A 5,913-nucleotide genomic window follows, 5' to 3' on the forward strand; every position below is an offset into this window, starting at 1 on the left:
GGAGCCCAGCAGGTCGAGGCTGCGGTGGCCGGGAGCGGCCACTGTACTCCAGTCTGAGCGACAGAGTGAGACTCCAACTCAAAAAAAAAAAAAAAATTGTACTAAAAAGAGGCATAGATCTTTCCATTGACATGGAAAGGTGCTAACAATACACTGTTGAATGAAAATGGTAGACAACGAACGAACTATATCATATATCACCAGTTTTTGGTAAAATACGTGTAAAAGAATAGAAGGAACTTATATATGGAGAAGAAAAAAGCCTAAGGAGTATACAGCAAAATGTTACCAGTGATTATCAGTGATTTTATACTGTGGGGTTTTCCATTTGGTTTCTTCACATTGTAGCATTTTCCAACAATTATTATGCATTATTTGCTTAGTAAAGTATGTTCCTTTTTATTTTTTATTTTTAAATTATTATTTAAGACCTTTATTAATAGGTGCTTGGAGTTTGTTAACTTTTTTGGAAAAATACAGTTGTAAATTTTATTACAAAATAAAAATGAAGTTCTTAAAAATCTCAACTTGAAGTCAGGCACGGTGGCTCACACCTATAATTCCAGCACTTTGGGAGGCTGAGGTGAGAGGATTGCCTGAGTCCATGGGTTTGAGACCAACCTGGGCAATTTGGTGATACATCATCTCTACAATAAATTTTTTAGAATTAGCTGGGCATGGTGGCAAGTGCCTGTAGTTCCAGCTACTTGGAAGGCTGAGGTGGAAGGATTGCCTGAGTCCAGTAGATCGAGGCTGCGGTGGCCATCAACATGCTACTACACTCCCGCCTGGACAACGGAGTGAGATTCCAACTCAAAAAAAAAAACAACTCAACTTGACCAGATATGACACAATTTAAAAACCTTTAAAGGCATGTTGAGAAAAACCAGGCTTTAAAAAAAAAAAAAAAAAAAAAATTTGTTTCCAGATGCAGTGGCTCATGCCTATAATCCCAGTACTTTGGGAGACGGAGGCAAGAGGACTGCCTGAGCCCAGAGAGGTTCAAGACCAGCCTGGGCAACCTGGCGAGACCTTGTCTCTACAAGAAATAAAAAAATCAGACCATTGCCTTACTAAGCTATGGTGTAGCCATGTGCTCTTTGAGTTATGGCCAGGCCATGTTTTCTTTTTTGGTTTTTTTTTTTTTTTTTGGTTTTAAGGTTTTTTTTTGAGTTGAAGTCTCACTCTGTCACCAGGCTGGAGTGCAGTAGCACACTCATGGCCCCCCCAGCATCGACGCGCTGGGCTCAGGCGATCCTTCTGCCTCAGCCTCCCAAGTAGCTCTAAATATAGTTTATTTAGAAAGTAAATTGAAGGGGAGGGGAGTCACCTCCTCAAGGGAGGGGAGGGGCCAAAGGTTAAGAAAACAGGGCTAGCCGGTGCGGTGGCTTAAACCTGTAATCCCAGCACCTTGGAAGGCCAAGATGAGAGGATTGCCTGAGCTCACGGGTTCGAGACCAGCCTGGGCAACTTGGCAAGACCTCATCTCAACAATAAAATAAAAAAATTAGCACGCACCTGTGGTTCCAGTCACTTGGAAGGCTGAGGCAGAAGGATCACCTGAGCCCAGCAGGTCAAGGTTGCAATAGCCGTGAGTGTGCCACTGCACTTCATCCCCGGCAACAGAGTGAGACTCAAAAAAAAACCCCAAAACAAAACACATTTGTTATTATCAAAATGAGATGTCTTTAGGTAAAAATAATAAAAATCCCATGCTGCATAGCTAGTGCAGATAGTTCTAGTTATCTGGTCAATGGGCAAAAATCAAGCACTTAAGGTCTTCTGCTCCAATCTTTTGTTCATTTCTTATTGCTGAAATTTCATGTTCATTTCTTCTTGTTGGATGACTAAATGGGATGATGGTATAGACAGTAAACCGATATTTACTCAGCCCCACCCTGCTCAGCCTAGCTAGGAGCAAGCAAATTCTCAGCTGGTGAATCGACTGATTTCGTCTCTTTGCCATCTCACGGTTTAGGGTTTTCTGGGGTCTGTGTCAGTAATGAAGTTGTGGCGGTACCAACCTGGGTCTCACCTCCTTGGTTTTCTTTATCCTCTTTGTTGCCATCCTCTCTAGGCTGTCTGTAACCCTGATGCATGTTCTGCCTCACTGGTCTACCTTATTCTCCTGCACCCTGGTCGTCAGCACTCTCCATCAGTTCTCCTGGCACAGGAGAGTAGGGATACTGTGGTCAATGCCCACAGGGCCTTCGCAGGTAGTAAGGTGGGACGCTTGGCCTGTGGGAGGGCCGGCGTAGTCAGGCCTGGCCTTCAGAGCGCCCTCCGATTCCTCGTTCTCTTCCCCACTTTTCTGTCGTAGGGGTCCTCCACACAATTACCAGCAGAACAACCCCTATGACATGGATAGCGTCTATGATGGTCACGATCTGCTGCATATTTACTGCCTTGAACTGGAACTCCACCAGGGCCCGTAACATTGGCAGCCTCCCACCCTTTTCTCCTTCAACAACATCCAGCTTCAGACTTTCTACATCCTACACTGCGAAGGTACTTCCTGGGGTTGTTTTTCTTTATGGCAGTCTGGTGTACAAATACATCTTCCTTGGTGCCATTCCTGCTGACAAAACCATATCCGTTTTTTACATTGAACCATTTTACTGCTCCCAAAACCTTCGCGGAGATACTTTCTTGTCCCAGCTGGCAGGTGCCGCCGATGTGGGGCCACCAGGAACTACCGCTTCCTGTGCTGCTGCCCATGATACCAGGCTAGTGTCGGTGGTGCTCAGGGTGGGGGTGGGGAGGAATGGCAGTGGGCAGTTGCTGGGTCTCTGCCTCACTGCTCATGGTTTGGTGCTGATGGCTGGGGCTGGCTATGGCAGCTGTGGCTCACCCAAGATGTGATGGTAACTAGGCTGGCGGCAGTGGTAGAGCTGTTCAGAGCTCTCTGGGGGTCCACCTATTGTTTACATTTTTTAAAATTTATTTTTGTAAAAACAAGATCTCACTATGTTGCCTAGCTGGTCTCAAAGGATCCTCCCACCTTGGCTTCAAAAATACTGAGATTACAGCATGAGCCACCACGCCCTGCCTATTTCTTAACAACGAGGACAACAACAACAAAAATCAGTAAGCAAGCTAGCTAAAACAATGGCTAGAACTAAGTCTCCCAAACTGGAGTGAGTAGCACCAGCCCTGGGGACCCTCTGGCCCAGATCATTAAGCAGACTAACAATGAGTCAGCCCTTCACGAGATTCATGTCTGACTCGCTTCTATTTCTTATCAACGACTTGATATTGTATTTGATACTTGTGTACTTGATATTTTTCACTTTCAGTATCCTTGATACACAGCCTTGAAACTTTTAAATCTTCATTCTTTTTTTTTTTTTTTCTTTTGAGTTGGAGTCTCACTCCATCGCCCAGGCTGGAGTGCCATGGCACACTCATGGCCATCCCAGTGTCGACCTGCTGGGCTCCGGTGATCCTTCCACCTAGCCTTCCAAGTAGTCGGAACTACAGGCACACGCTACCACAGCAGGCTAATTTGTGATTTTTTATAGAGACGACAGCTCACCAAGTTGCCTGGGTTGGTCTCGAACCCGTGGGTTCAGGCAATCCACTCACCTCAGCCTCCCAAAGTGCTGGGATTACATGCTGAACCACCGAGCCCAGCCAAACTTGGAGATCTTAAGTAAGCAAGCTGAGACTCAGGAATGTGATGAGACCTGCCTGAGGGAGAAAGGGAAGGAAAGCAACACTGAAGCAGGAAGGTGGGATTCCCTCCCAGAACTAAGACAGGGAGGCCCCTGCTGGGGTCTTCAGGCACTTCAGAAAGGCATTTCATGGACCAAGTGGTCCCTATCGCAACTCCCATCAGGCCAAGGCCTTTCTGGCCAAAACTTGGAGTCTAGGAGACAGTTTTTCCCCAACCACAGCCTTGCCGGCAGGATTCACAAGATCACCATCTTTGCCTTATGGAATACCACTGCCTTCCACAGGCCCAGGAAGAGAACAAACAGTCCTACGTACACAATGACAGTGAACAATTGCTGATTCGAGCACAGATCTGGAATACAGCCACCTGCTCTCAGGGTGTGCAGAGACATGGAAACTGCCTGTGCCCTAGAAAGAAAGGCCACCCCTGCTGCTCTTCCCCAGTCTCCCCTCTCCAGCGCTCCCTCACAAACAGCCTCAGGGGGGACCCGTGTTCCTCAAGAGCTACATCCGTGGTGTCTTCATGACATCTGTGTGTGAAGCAAAGTGAGAAGAAGGTCCCTCTGGCGTGCGGCCAGCCAGGCTCACTAGTGAAGTGACTTTCTGACGGTGACCTCCGGCAGTATCCAGGCCACAACAGTATAACATGCACCCTAGAGGGCCCTCCAGTATCTAGAACTGCCGTGGCCCCAGTAGATGAGGCAACTTCTCCCTGTCTGAGGCCCAGCTGAACCTCAGTTTCCTCATCAGTAAGATGAGGGGAGACTTGCAGCCTTACTTAACTTCAGTGTCCTATTCCTCATGACTTTTTTGTCAGAGAAGCAAAGGCGAAGATTTGCCTCTCTGACAAAACACACTTGGCAGGAACATCAAGGCCACGAGATCATTTGTGGTTGACCCTGTGGCTCCACCCGTGGGGGAGAGAAAAAGCGTCATTATGTTTTCATCCCAGGGTGAGTCTAGCTTTTCTCTTTTTCTTACTCTTTCCACAGTGACATGTGGTGGCCCCCACCTAACACCGCAGGGCACCCGGAAGCGGGCAGGGGTAGGAAACACACCCCGGGAGGAGGTGGCATTGGTAGGGCCACAGCCTTCGGCCAGATCTACCAACACATTTGGGGCCGACAGCCACCCAACCCAGCCACAGACGTAAGCTGACAGCCCGATGTCAGTCCTGACAAGAAGCTTGGTTTCCTGTGAAACCCCTGGGTCAGCGTGCTTTGGGTTTCTAGATGTCTTTCAAATGAAAACAATCAATGGTGCATCTAAGCACGCAAAATCTTCATTTCTGCTCTCAGTTGCTGATGTGTGGTCTGAGCTGTCAGGTGCCAGCAGGCCTAAGCTTGCCTTTTCCCATCGTTCAAACCAGAAGACAGAGAAAACCGCTTTCCTGCCCTCATTCCTGGAAACCTAATTCCCGATACCTAGGCAGGCACAACGCCCACTGTTTCAGGCAGGCACACCAGAATGCTGGTGAAATAAAAATAGAACACCAAAGGCAGGATGAGGCAAAGGAGGTCAAAAAGCCCACGAGAAAGGATTGGGCCGACTTTAACTCCCATACTGAGCTTCCTGTGTGCCAAGGCCAAGGCCAAGGAGCAAGTTGGTCACAGACCCCTCATCACAAATACATAGGAGACAGGATGACACTACACTCTTCCCCTATCCCCTGGGATTAAATTTGCAAGAGAATTCCACACATGAAGTTGACTCTGCAGGATCACGAGATCCAAAAGCAGAGTCTGTGATCAAAGGGTACAACTGCGATCTCGAGAGTGAGTGCGGGAGGCTTGGCTCTGGGCGGAGCCAGACCCAGCCAGCCTCCACAGCTCCAGCCATGAGCCTGTGCACGGTGCTTAACCCTCTGACATGAGGGGCCCTTTCTGGGCGGTCGGGAGACTGAGAAGCCCCACACCTCCAGGACCATCCCAGGGCTCCATGGGTTGAGAAATGTAACTCAGCTGGCCCAGAGCCGGGGCAGGGCACATGCTGGGCAAAGAGCCATCCCCTCTCGGTTCTGCCAGAAGGAAAAGATAAAAAAGAACCTCAGATTCCCAATTCGGGTCTCTGAAGGAAGCATTTGGGGTGGAAGGCTATTTTCAGCATTTTATTTTTTATTTTTTTGTTGAGTTGGAGTCTCTGTCACCCAGACTGGAGTGCAGTGGCCACTCCTGGCCACCGCAGCCTCAACCTGTTGGGCTCCGGCGATCCTTCCGCCTCACCCCTTCCGAGTAGCTG

General features: G+C 48.5%; 1 protein-coding gene and 1 pseudogene across 1 annotated transcript in view; both read right to left on the minus strand.

The window, feature by feature from the left end:
* IRAK2 (interleukin 1 receptor associated kinase 2) overlaps nucleotides 1–5,913 on the minus strand; it is a 78,731-nt gene that overhangs the window by 45,878 nt on the left and 26,940 nt on the right. The gene's annotated exons all lie outside the window — the stretch shown is intronic.
* LOC110595775 lies at nucleotides 1,884–2,718 on the minus strand (annotated as a pseudogene).

Source organism: Carlito syrichta, unplaced genomic scaffold (genome assembly GCF_000164805.1).
Source record: "Carlito syrichta isolate Samal-C Ts95f unplaced genomic scaffold, Tarsius_syrichta-2.0.1 Scaffold304318, whole genome shotgun sequence".
NCBI lineage: Eukaryota > Metazoa > Chordata > Mammalia > Primates > Tarsiidae > Carlito > Carlito syrichta.